The sequence below is a fragment of the Ambystoma mexicanum genome, chromosome 11 (genome assembly GCF_040938575.1).
Source record: "Ambystoma mexicanum isolate Mex_15411 chromosome 11, UKY_AmexF1_1, whole genome shotgun sequence".
Lineage (NCBI taxonomy): Eukaryota > Metazoa > Chordata > Amphibia > Caudata > Ambystomatidae > Ambystoma > Ambystoma mexicanum.
The window spans coordinates 777430047-777443987 of NC_090934.1; positions in this window are offsets into that span (position 1 = coordinate 777430047).

Sequence of the window (13941 nt, forward strand, 5' to 3'; positions counted from 1 at the left end):
ATTAACGCATTGGGCTGTCCACCTTCCTTCCTCTGAGAGCTGAAAACTGAATTTCCATGTTGCCTTCCTTTGGCACATTAGATCTATCTTTCAACCCAATTCAGAGGATGTTTTGCTTCACGGAGAGATGATAATCATTGTGAGGTGTCAGCCACTAATAGCTAAGCAGGTCACTTAAATCTTTGACTTTGTCATTGGGGTGTACTGATATGCGCAGGGCAGTCTTCTGTCTTCTGCTACGGTATGATTCCTAAATGTAAACACTCTGCTCTCAAAAGTGAAAGATTTGAAAGACTCTTGATGTAACAAGCCTTTCCCACTCTTTGCCCTGGGGGTCAAAGGGCTGCTTTCTGCCTTTAACACCCTGAATTTTGGAGTGGCTGGCTCCACCACTGAGAATCAGAGCCTACTGCTGGAGGGAAACGGACAGAGGTCGGCACCCTGCATTCCAAACACAACCATACCTCTAACGGGCACAGCCCTATGTCCGGTACAGCCTCTATGGTGCTGCCACCCAGGTATCTTAGGGTTAGGATATGTGCTCTTCAACATAAGCCTGGCCAACCAGGCCCCAGAGAGTGTCACAGCATGCACTGTAATACCCTAGTGATGGTGGCATTGGTGACAATATTCTTGCTGGAATACTGATGCCTTTTTTCCTCCCAGAAGCCCCAGGAGCCTAGTCAAATGAAGGGGTGTGATCATCTCACTGGCCTCTATTTACCCTCTGGCTAACTGAAATTAGTTCTGGGCTCTCCAGGCAAATGTATCCATTCGGGAGAGAGGTAGGAATAGGAAAGCTCTTTCTGCAGGCACGGTGGGGAAGAGTCAGAGAGCTACATGCCTGAGGGATCTTTCCTCCTCCCTCGCTCATTGTGTTCCCTAACTTCTAACTCTCTGCCAGGCCAGGCCCTGTTTCTTTTACTGCCAACCCCCTGACCACTCGTCGTCCACCTACTTCCCGCTCTATTATGCCTTTTCCTTTTTTGCTCTCTTTCACGGCCCTTTGAAAAGGAATGCAGGCCTAGCTGAGCCTGATGAAGGAAATCTACCAACAAAAGATGCATTCCTCGCTTATGGGAGGTGCTGTGAGATGAGTAAGAAGGGCTGAAGGGGTGATTGGGTTGTTGAGTTGCGAAACACCAGAGGCGTAGCCAGGATTGTCTAGCAAATGGGGCCTGATGCTAATGTAGTTGGGCCCACTGCATTGACAAAAATATCTGTAATACCCACACAGCGCTGCTGAGTGGGCATTTACAGATTTTGTGTGGGCCTTGCCCCTCAGGCCCTACCCTGCCTGCGCCTCTGCTCTCTCCCCCAGGGCAAAGAGTGGGAAAAGCTCGCTACAGCAAGAGTCTTTCAAATCTTTCACTTTTGAAAGCAGAGTGTTTACATTTAAGATCTTGAACAAGCAGCAATAAGGAAGCATACCGTAGCACAGGACAGAAGACTGCACTGCGCATATCACTACGCCCCAATGACAAAGGCAAAGATTTAACTGACCTGCTTAGCTATTAGTGGCTCACACCTCACAATGAGTATCATCTCTCCGTGAAGCAAAACATACTCTGAATTGGAGTGAAAGATAGATCTCATGTGCCAAAGGAAGGTAACATGGAATTCAGTTTCCTGCTCTCAGAGGAAGGAGGGTCGACATCCCAATGGGTTAATGCACCTACTGCAACCTCCTATGTGTAGCCTGCAGGTGACAAATTCAGTTGCTGGTGAGATGCTGATACAGGTTTGCTTGCTATGCAGGGGCCGGTGGTCACCTCGCAGCGCCTCGAGAAGCTGTCCTGTTTGAGTCTCCGTGCAAATATCTTATCAACCATGACCCGTAGGTTACACTCTTTCCCCTTGTTTTTTCCAGTTAATTGGGGCCAGAGAGACAAGCTTTTGTATGGGCGTTTACCAATGCCAGAGTGCAGAAAACAAATGCACAACTGTTAGGAGGAATGCAGGTATTGAAGGGGCATTAGCTTTTGGCTGATCGCACAGGGCAATGCATACCCATTTTCAAAAAAAAGTAAAAAAAGATTTTTTCCCTTTTTAAAAAAAACATAGCAAGGAGACTCCAAACATTGGATTAGAACTCTGGTTTCCAGCATTCCAAGACCAATCACTTACCACTTGAGCCACAGGCGGTTGTGTGTTTGACCATAGCTTTTGGGCGTATATATCTTTCTTTTGCATGCCCCCGTGAGCATACCCATTTGCATTGTGAAACATGTTCACTAAAGAAAATGAGGAAGGAACCTCTGGGCCCCAGCTCAACCAAATACCAGCTAACTGCAGTGGCCTAGAGGTTAAGTGCTTGCGTTACAGCGCTGGGGGCATGCGATTGAGTCCTGCTAACAGAATAGTTGTGTAGTCTCCTTGTACAGTTGCAATGGAAGAAAGCAGAGAGGCGGTGCTGTGAGAATGTAGGCTAATGGAGCAGGTGGGCAGGTTAAAGGAGGAGGTAGGGCAGGCTACAGGTGGAGGTAGGGCAATATAAATGGGTCCCTGTGGAGAGGAGGCGAGGCTGGCTAGGCCTACAAGGGCATGGCATAGGTTCCGTGGTAGAGGAAGAAAGCATAGAGGCAGCACTGAGGAGGCCAGGAAGTGCAAGGTAAATAAAGGAGAAGGTGGGGCAGGCGAAAGAGTAGTGCTGGATGAGGGAAAAAATGTCAGCTCATGGTCCATTCCACCATCTCTGGGGCACCCTTTTTTTTTACTTACAGGGGCATGCAGTTGAAAGATATATACGCCCAAAAGCTGCTTTCAGAAGCACTGCCAGCAGTGGCTCAAGTGGTAAGTGCTTGGTCTGGGAATGCTGGAGACCTGAGTTCTAATCCAATGTCTGTATTCTCCTGGGCATGCATCATTTTTCTATAAATGTTTTTTTAATTTTTAATTGAAAATGGGTATGCATTGCCCTGCGCGATCAGCGAAAAGCTAATGCCCCTTCAATACCTGCATTCCGACTAACAGTTTTGTCTTTTTTTCCTGCACTCTGGCCTTGGTAATGCCCATACAAAAGCTTGTTTTTCTGGCCCCAATTGACTGGAAAAAAACCGAGGGGAAAAGGTGCAATGTACGGCTCATGGTTGATACAATATTTGCCCTGGGACTCAGAATGGACACCTTCTCGAGGTGCTGTGAGGTGACCACTGGTCCCTGCATAGCAAGCAAAACTGTTTCAGCATCTCACCAGCAACTGAATGTGTCGCCTGCAGGCTACACATAAGAGGCAGCAGTAGGTGCATTAACGCATTGGGCTGTCCACCTTCCTTCCTCTGAGAGCTGAAAACTGAATTTCCATGTTGCCTTCCTTTGGCACATTAGATCTATCTTTCAACCCAATTCAGAGGATGTTTTGCTTCACGGAGAGATGATAATCATTGTGAGGTGTCAGCCACTAATAGCTAAGCAGGTCAGTTAAATCTTTGACTTTGTCATTGGGGTGTACTGATATGCGCAGGGCAGTCTTCTGTCTTCTGCTACGGTATGATTCCTAAATGTAAACACTCTGCTCTCAAAAGTGAAAGATTTGAAAGACTCTTGATGTAACAAGCCTTTCCCACTCTTTGCCCTGGGGGTCAAAGGGCTGCTTTCTGCCTTTAACACCCTGAATTTTGGAGTGGCTGGCTCCACCACTGAGAATCAGAGCCTACTGCTGGAGGGAAACGGACAGAGGTCGGCACCCTGCGTTCCAAACGCGACCATACCTCTAACGGGCACAGCCCTATGTCCGGTACAGCCTCTATGGTGCAGCCACCCAGGTATCTTAGGGTTAGGATATGTGCTCTTCAACATAAGCCTGGCCAACCAGGCCCCGGAGAGTGTCACAGCATGCACTGTAATACCCTAGTGATGGTGGCCTTGGTGACAATATTCTTGCTGGAATACTGATGCCTTTTTTCCTCCCAGAAGCCCCAGGAGCCTAGTCAAATGAAGGGATGTGCACATCTCACTGGCCTCTGTTTACCCTCTGGCTAACTGAAAATAGTTCTGGGCTCTCCAGGCAAATGTATCCATTTGGGAGAGAGGTAGGAATAGGAAGGCTCTTTCTGCAGGCACGGTGGGGAAGAGTCAGAGAGCTACATGCCTGAGGCATCTTTCCTCCTCCCTCGCTCATTCTGTTCCCTAACTTCTAACTCTCTGCCAGGCCAGGCCCTGTTTCTTTTACTGCCATCCCCCTGACCACTCGTCGTCCACCTACTTCCCGCTCTATTATGCCTTTTCCTTTTTTGCTCTCTTTCATGGCCCTTTGAAAAGGAATGCAGGCCTAGCTGAGCCTGATGAAGGAAATCTACCAACAAAAGATGCATTCCTCGCTTATGGGAGGTGCTGTGAGACGAGTAAGAAGGGCTGAAGGGGTGATTGGGTTGTTGAGTTGCGAAACACCAGAGGCGTAGCCAGGATTGTCTAGCAAATGGGGCCTGATGCTAATGTAGTTGGGCCCACTGCATTGACAAAAATATCTGTAATACCCACACAGCGCTGCTGAGTGGGCATTTACAGATTTTGTATGGGCCTTGCCCCTCAGGCCCTACCCTGCCTGCGCCTCTGCTCTCTCCCCCAGGGCAAAGAGTGGGAAAAGCTCGCTACAGCAAGAGTCTTTCAAATCTTTCACTTTTGAAAGCAGAGTGTTTACATTTAAGATCTTGAACAAGCAGCAATAAGGAAGCATACCGTGGCACAGGACAGAAGACTGCACTGCGCATATCAGTACACCCCAATGACAAAGGCAAAGATTTAACTGACCTGCTTAGCTATTAGTGGCTCACACCTCACAATGAGTATCATCTCTCCGTGAAGCAAAACATACTCTGAATTGGGGTGAAAGAGACATCTCATGTGCCAAAGGAAGGTAACATGGAAATTCAGTTTCCTGCTCTCAGAGGAAGGAGGGTCGACATCCCAATGGGTTAATGCACCTACTGCAACCTCCTATGTGTAGCCTGCAGGTGACAAATTCAGTTGCTGGTGAGATGCTGATACAGGTTTGCTTGCTATGCAGGGGCCGGTGGTCACCTCGCAGCGCCTCGAGAAGGTGTCCTGTTTGAGTCCCCGTGCAAATATCTTATCAACCATGACCCGTAGGTTACACTCTTTCCCCTTGTTTTTTCCAGTTAGTTGGGGCCAGAGAGACAAGCTTTTGTATGGGCGTTACCAATGCCAGAGTGCAGAAAACAAATGCACAACTGTTAGGAGGAATGCAGGTATTGAAGGGGTATTAGCTGTTGGCTGATCGCACAGGGCAATGCATACCCATTTTCAAAAAAAAGTAAAAAAAGATTTTTTCCCTTTTTAAAAAAAACATGGCAAGGAGATTCCAAACATTGGATTAGAACTCTTGTCTCCAGCATTCCAAGACCAATCACTTACCACTTGAGCCACAGGTAGCTGTGTTTTTGACCATAGCTTTTGGGCGTATATATCTTTCTTTTGCATGCCCCTGTGAGCATACCCATTTGCATTGTGAAACATGTTCACTAAAGAAAATGAGGAAGGAACCTCTGGGCCCCAGCTCAACCAAATACCAGCTAACTGCAGTGGCCTAGAGGTTAAGTGCTTGCGTTACAGCGCTGGGGGCATGGGTTCGAGTCCTGTTAACAGAATAGTTGTGTAGTCTCCTTGTACAGTTGCAGTGGAAGAAAGCAGAGAGGCGGTGCTGTGAGAATGCAGGCTAATGGAGCAGGTAGGCAGGCTAAAGGAGGAGGTAGAGCAGGCTACAGGGGGAGGTAGGGCAATATACATGGGTCCCTGTGGAGAGGAGGCGAGGCTGGCTAGGCCTACAAGGGCATGGCATAGGTTCCGTGGTAGAGGAAAAAAGCATAGAGGCAGCACTGAGGAGGCCAGGAAGTGCAAGGTAAATAAAGGAGAAGGTGGGGCAGGCGAAAGAGTAGTGCTGGATGAGGGAAAAAATGTCAGCTCATGGTCCATTCCACCATCTCTGGGGCACCCTTTTTTTGCTTACAGGGGCATTCAGTTGAAAGATATACACGCCCAAAAGCTGCTTCCAGAAGCACTGCCAGCAGTGGCTCAAGTGGTAAGTGCTTGGTCTGGGAATGCTGGAGACCTGAGTTCTAATCCAATGTCTGTATTCTCCTGGGCATGCATCATTTTTCTATAAATGTTTTTTTAATTTTTAATTGAAAATGGGTATGCATTGCCCTGCGCGATCAGCGAAAGGCTAATGCCCCTTCAACACCTGCATTCCGACTAACAGTTTTGTCTTTTTTTTCCTGCACTCTGGCCTTGGTAACGCCCATACAAAAGCTTGTTTTTCTGGCCCCAATTGATTGGAAAAAAACAGAGGGGAAAAGGTGCAATGTATGGCTCATGGTTGTTACAATATTTGCCCTGGGACTCAAAATGGACACCTTCTCGAGGTGCTGTGAGGTGACCACCGGTCCCTGCATAGCAAGCAAAACTGTTTCAGCATCTCACCAGCAACTGAATGTGTCGCCTGCAGGCTACACATAAGAGGCAGCAGTAGGTGCATTAACGCATTGGGCTGTCGACCTTCCTTCCTCTGAGAGCTGAAAACTGAATTTCCATGTTGCCTTCCTTTGGCACATTAGATCTATCTTTCAACCCAATTCAGAGGATGTTTTGCTTCACGGAGAGATGATAATCATTGTGAGGTGTCAGCCACTAAATGCTAAGCAGGTCAGTTAAATCTTTCACTTTGTCATTGGGGTGTACTGATATGCGCAGGGCAGTCTTCTGTCTTCTGCTACTGTATGATTCCTAAATGTCAACAATGCTCTCAAAAGTGAAAGATTTGAAAGACTCTTGATGTAACAAGCCTTTCCCACTCTTTGCCATGGAGGTCAAAGGGCTGCTTTCTGTCTTTAACACCCTGAATTTTGGAGTGGCTGGCTCCACCACTGAGAATCAGAGCCTACTGCTGGAGGGAAACGGACAGAGGTCGGGGCACCCTGCGTTCCAAACGCGACCATACCTCTAACGGGCACAGCCCTATGTCCGGTACAGCCTCTATGGTGCAGCCACCCAGGTATCTTAGGGTTAGGATATGTGCTCTTCAACATAAGCCTGGCCAACCAGGCCCCGGAGAGTGTCACAGCATGCACTGTAATACCCTAGTGATGGTGGCCTTGGTGACAATATTCTTGCTGGAATACTGATGCCTTTTTTCCTCCCAGAAGCCCCAGGAGCCTAGTCAAATGAAGGGATGTGCACATCTCACTGGCCTCTGTTTACCCTCTGGCTAACTGGAATTAGTTCTGGGCTCTCCAGGCAAATGTATCCATTCGGGAGAGAGGTAGGAATAGGAAGGCTCTTTCTGCAGGCACGGTGGGGAAGAGTCAGAGAGCCACATGCCTGAGGCATCTTTCCCCCTCCCTCGCTCATTGTGTTCCCTAACTTCTAACTCTCTGCCAGGCCAGGCCCTGTTTCTTTTACTGCCAACCCCCTGACCACTCGTCGTCCACCTACTTCCCGCTCTATTATGCCTTTTCCTTTTTTGCTCTCTTTCATGGCCCTTTGAAAAGGAATGCAGGCCTAGCTGAGCCTGATGAAGGAAATCTACCAACAAAAGATGCATTCCTCGCTTATGGGAGGTGCTGTGAGACGAGTAAGAAGGGCTGAAGGGGTGATTGGGTTGTTGAGTTGCGAAACACCAGAGGCGTAGCCAGGATTGTCTAGCAAATGGGGCCTGATGCTAATGTAGTTGGGCCCACTGCATTGACAAAAATATCTGTAATACCCACACAGCGCTGCTGAGTGGGCATTTACAGATTTTGTGTGGGCCTTGCCCCTCAGGCCCTACCCTGCCTGCGCCTCTGCTCTCTCCCCCAGGACAAAGAGTGGGAAAAGCTCGCTACAGCAAGAGTCTTTCAAATCTTTCACTTTTGAAAGCAGAGTGTTTACATTTAAGATCTTGAACAAGCAGCAATAAGGAAGCATACTGTAGCACAGGACAGAAGACTGCACTGCGCATATCAGTACACCCCAATGATAAAGGCAAAGATTTAACTGACCTGCTTAGCTATTAGTGGCTCACACCTCACAATGAGTATCATCTCTCCGTGAAGCAAAACATACTCTGAATTGGGGTGAAAGATAGATCTCTTGTGCCAAAGGAAGGTAACATGGAATTCAGTTTCCTGCTCTCAGAGGAAGGAGGGTCGACATCCCAATGGGTTAATGCACCTACCGCAACCTCCTATGTGTAGCCTGAAGGTGACAAATTCAGTTGCTGGTGAGATGCTGATACAGGTTTGCTTGCTATGCAGGGGCCGGTGGTCACCTCGCAGCGCCTCGAGAAGGTGTCCTGTTTGAGTCCCCGTGCAAATATCTTATCAACCATGACCCGTAGGTTACACTCTTTCCCCTTGTTTTTTCCAGTTAGTTGGGGCCAGAGAGACAAGCTTTTGTATGGGTGTTACCAATGCCAGAGTGCAGAAAACAAATGCACAACTGTTAGGAGGAATGCAGGTATTGAAGGGGCATTAGCTTTTGGCTGATCGCACAGGGCAATGCATACCCATTTTCAAAAAAAAGTAAAAAAAGATTTTTTCCCTTTTTAAAAAAAACATGGCAAGGAGACTCCAAACATTGGTTTAGAACTCTGGTCTCCAGCATTCCAAGACCAATCACTTACCACTTGAGCCACAGGTGGCTGTGTTTTTAACTATAGCTTTTGGGCGTGTATATCTTTCTTTTGCATGCCCCTGTGAGCATATACATTTGCATTGTGAAACATGTTCACTAAAGAAAATGAGGAAGGAACCTCTGGGCCCCAGCTCAACCAAATAACAGCTAACTGCAGTGGCCTAGAGGTTAAGTGCTTGCGTTACAGCGCTGGGGGCATGGGTTCGAGTCCTGCTAACAGAATAGTTGTGTAGTCTCCTTGTACAGTTGCAGTGGAAAAAAGCAGAGAGGCGGTGCTGTGAGAATGCAGGCTAATGGAGCAGGTGGGCAGGCTAAAGGAGGAGGTAGGGCAGGCTACAGGGGGAGGTAGGGCAATATACATGGGTCCCTGTGGAGGGGAGGCTGGCTAGGCCTACAAGGGCATGGCATAGGTTCTGTGGTAGAGGAAGAAAGCAGAGGCAGCACTGAGGAGGCCAGGAAGTGCAAGGTAAATAAAGGAGAAGGTGGGGCAGGCGAAAGAGTAGTGCTGGATGAGGGAAAAAATGTCAGCTCATGCTCCATTCCACCCTCTCTGGGGCACCCTTTTTTTGCTTACAGGGGCATGCAGTTGAAAGATATATACGCCCAAAAGCTGCTTTCAGAAGCACTGCCACCAGTGGCTCAAGTGGTAAGTGCTTGCTCTGGAAATGCTGGAGACCTGAGTTCTAATCCAATGTCTGTAGTCTCCTGGGCATGCATCATTTTTTTATAAATGTTTTTTTAATTTTTAATTGAAAATAGGTATGCATTGCCCTGCGCGATCAGCGAAAAGCTAATGCCCCTTCAATACCTGCATTCCGACTAACAGTTTTGTCTTTTTTTCCTGCACTCTGGCCTTGGTAACGCCCATACAAAAGCTTGTTTTTCTGGCCCCAATTGACTGGAAAAAAACCGAGGGGAAAAGGTGCAATGTATGGCTCATGGTTGTTACAATATTTGCCCTGGGACTCAAAATTGACACCTTCTCGAGGTGCTGTGAGGTGACCACCGGTCCCTGCATAGCAAGCAAAACTGTTTCAGCATCTCACCAGCAACTGAATGTGTCGCCTGCAGGCTACACATAAGAGGCAGCAGTAGGTGCATTAACGCATTGGGCTGTCGACCTTCCTTCCTCTGAGAGCTGAAAACTGAATTTCCATGTTGCCTTCCTTTGGCACATTAGATCTATCTTTCAACCCAATTCAGAGGATGTTTTGCTTCACGGAGAGATGATAATCATTGTGAGGTGTCAGCCACTAAATGCTAAGCAGGTCAGTTAAATCTTTCACTTTGTCATTGGGGTGTACTGATATGCGCAGGGCAGTCTTCTGTCTTCTGCTACTGTATGATTCCTAAATGTAAACACTGCTCTCAAAAGTGAAAGATTTGAAAGACTCTTGATGTAACAAGCCTTTCCCACTCTTTGCCCTGGGGGTCAAAGGGCTGCTTTCTGTCTTTAACACCCTGAATTTTGGAGTGGCTGGCTCCACCACTGAGAATCAGAGCCTACTGCTGGAGGGAAACGGACAGAGGTCGGCACCCTGCGTTCCAAACGCGACCATACCTCTAACAGGCACAGCCCTATGTCCGGTACAGCCTCTATGGTGCAGCCACCCAGGTATCTTAGGGTTAGGATATGTGCTCTTCAACATAAGCCTGGCCAACCAGGCCCCGGAGAGTGTCACAGCATGCACTGTAATACCCTAGTGATGGTGGCCTTGGTGACAATATTCTTGCTGGAATACTGATGCCTTTTTTCCTCCCAGAAGCCCCAGGAGCCTAGTCAAATGAAGGGATGTGCACATCTCACTGGCCTCTGTTTACCCTCTGGCTAACTGAAAACAGTTCTGGGCTCTCCAGGCAAATGTATCCATTTGGGAGAGAGGTAGGAATAGGAAGGCTCTTTCTGCAGGCACGGTGGGGAAGAGTCAGAGAGCTACATGCCTGAGGCATCTTTCCTCCTCCCTCGCTCATTCTGTTCCCTAACTTCTAACTCTCTGCCAGGCCAGGCCCTGTTTCTTTTACTGCCATCCCCCTGACCACTCGTCGTCCACCTACTTCCCGCTCTATTATGCCTTTTCCTTTTTTGCTCTCTTTCATGGCCCTTTGAAAAGGAATGCAGGCCTAGCTGAGCCTGATGAAGGAAATCTACCAACAAAAGATGCATTCCTCGCTTATGGGAGGTGCTGTGAGACGAGTAAGAAGGGCTGAAGGGGTGATTGGGTTGTTGAGTTGCGAAACACCAGAGGCGTAGCCAGGATTGTCTAGCAAATGGGGCCTGATGCTAATGTAGTTGGGCCCACTGCATTGACAAAAATATCTGTAATACCCACACAGCGCTGCTGAGTGGACATTTACAGATTTTGTGTGGGCCTTGCCCCTCAGGCCCTACCCTGCCTGCGCCTCTGCTCTCTCCCCCAGGGCAAAGAGTGGGAAAAGCTCGCTACAGCAAGAGTCTTTCAAATCTTTCACTTTTGAAAGCAGAGTGTTTACATTTAAGATCTTGAACAAGCAGCAATAAGGAAGCATACTGTAGCACAGGACAGAAGACTGCACTGCGCATATCAGTACACCCCAATGATAAAGGCAAAGATTTAACTGACCTGCTTAGCTATTAGTGGCTCACACCTCACAATGAGTATCATCTCTCCGTGAAGCAAAACATACTCTGAATTGGGGTGAAAGATAGATCTCTTGTGCCAAAGGAAGGTAACATGGAATTCAGTTTCCTGCTCTCAGAGGAAGGAGGGTCGACATCCCAATGGGTTAATGCACCTACCGCAACCTCCTATGTGTAGCCTGAAGGTGACAAATTCAGTTGCTGGTGAGATGCTGATACAGGTTTGCTTGCTATGCAGGGGCCGGTGGTCACCTCGCAGCGCCTCGAGAAGGTGTCCTGTTTGAGTCCCCGTGCAAATATCTTATCAACCATGACCCGTAGGTTACACTCTTTCCCCTTGTTTTTTCCAGTTAGTTGGGGCCAGAGAGACAAGCTTTTGTATGGGTGTTACCAATGCCAGAGTGCAGAAAACAAATGCACAACTGTTAGGAGGAATGCAGGTATTGAAGGGGCATTAGCTTTTGGCTGATCGCACAGGGCAATGCATACCCATTTTCAAAAAAAAGTAAAAAAAGATTTTTTCCCTTTTTAAAAAAAACATGGCAAGGAGACTCCAAACATTGGTTTAGAACTCTGGTCTCCAGCATTCCAAGACCAATCACTTACCACTTGAGCCACAGGTGGCTGTGTTTTTAACTATAGCTTTTGGGCGTGTATATCTTTCTTTTGCATGCCCCTGTGAGCATATACATTTGCATTGTGAAACATGTTCACTAAAGAAAATGAGGAAGGAACCTCTGGGCCCCAGCTCAACCAAATAACAGCTAACTGCAGTGGCCTAGAGGTTAAGTGCTTGCGTTACAGCGCTGGGGGCATGGGTTCGAGTCCTGCTAACAGAATAGTTGTGTAGTCTCCTTGTACAGTTGCAGTGGAAAAAAGCAGAGAGGCGGTGCTGTGAGAATGCAGGCTAATGGAGCAGGTGGGCAGGCTAAAGGAGGAGGTAGGGCAGGCTACAGGGGGAGGTAGGGCAATATACATGGGTCCCTGTGGAGGGGAGGCTGGCTAGGCCTACAAGGGCATGGCATAGGTTCTGTGGTAGAGGAAGAAAGCAGAGGCAGCACTGAGGAGGCCAGGAAGTGCAAGGTAAATAAAGGAGAAGGTGGGGCAGGCGAAAGAGTAGTGCTGGATGAGGGAAAAAATGTCAGCTCATGGTCCATTCCACCCTCTCTGGGGCACCCTTTTTTTGCTTACAGGGGCATGCAGTTGAAAGATATATACGCCCAAAAGCTGCTTTCAGAAGCACTGCCACCAGTGGCTCAAGTGGTAAGTGCTTGCTCTGGAAATGCTGGAGACCTGAGTTCTAATCCAATGTCTGTAGTCTCCTGGGCATGCATCATTTTTTTATAAATGTTTTTTAAATTTTTAATTGAAAATAGGTATGCATTGCCCTGCGCGATCAGCGAAAAGCTAATGCCCCTTCAATACCTGCATTCCGACTAACAGTTTTGTCTTTTTTTCCTGCACTCTGGCCTTGGTAACGCCCATACAAAAGCTTGTTTTTCTGGCCCCAATTGACTGGAAAAAAACCGAGGGGAAAAGGTGCAATGTATGGCTCATGGTTGTTACAATATTTGCCCTGGGACTCAAAATTGACACCTTCTCGAGGTGCTGTGAGGTGACCACCGGTCCCTGCATAGCAAGCAAAACTGTTTCAGCATCTCACCAGCAACTGAATGTGTCGCCTGCAGGCTACACATAAGAGGCAGCAGTAGGTGCATTAACGCATTGGGCTGTCGACCTTCCTTCCTCTGAGAGCTGAAAACTGAATTTCCATGTTGCCTTCCTTTGGCACATTAGATCTATCTTTCAACCCAATTCAGAGGATGTTTTGCTTCACGGAGAGATGATAATCATTGTGAGGTGTCAGCCACTAAATGCTAAGCAGGTCAGTTAAATCTTTCACTTTGTCATTGGGGTGTACTGATATGCGCAGGGCAGTCTTCTGTCTTCTGCTACTGTATGATTCCTAAATGTAAACACTGCTCTCAAAAGTGAAAGATTTGAAAGACTCTTGATGTAACAAGCCTTTCCCACTCTTTGCCCTGGGGGTCAAAGGGCTGCTTTCTGTCTTTAACACCCTGAATTTTGGAGTGGCTGGCTCCACCACTGAGAATCAGAGCCTACTGCTGGAGGGAAACGGACAGAGGTCGGCACCCTGCGTTCCAAACGCGACCATACCTCTAACAGGCACAGCCCTATGTCCGGTACAGCCTCTATGGTGCAGCCACCCAGGTATGTTAGGGTTAGGATATGTGCTCTTCAACATAAGCCTGGCCAACCAGGCCCCGGAGAGTGTCACAGCATGCACTGTAATACCCTAGTGATGGTGGCCTTGGTGACAATATTCTTGCTGGAATACTGATGCCTTTTTTCCTCCCAGAAGCCCCAGGAGCCTAGTCAAATGAAGGGATGTGCACATCTCACTGGCCTCTGTTTACCCTCTGGCTAACTGAAAATAGTTCTGGGCTCTCCAGGCAAATGTATCCATTCGGGAGAGAGGTAGGAATAGGAAGGCTCTTTCTGCAGGCACGGTGGGGAAGAGTCAGAGAGCTACATGCCTGAGGCATCTTTCCTCCTCCCTCGCTCATTGTGTTCCCTAACTTCTAACTCTCTGCCAGGCCAGGCCCTGTTTCTTTTACTGCCAACCCCCTGACCACTCGTCGTCCACCTACTTCCCGCTCTATTATGCCTTTTCC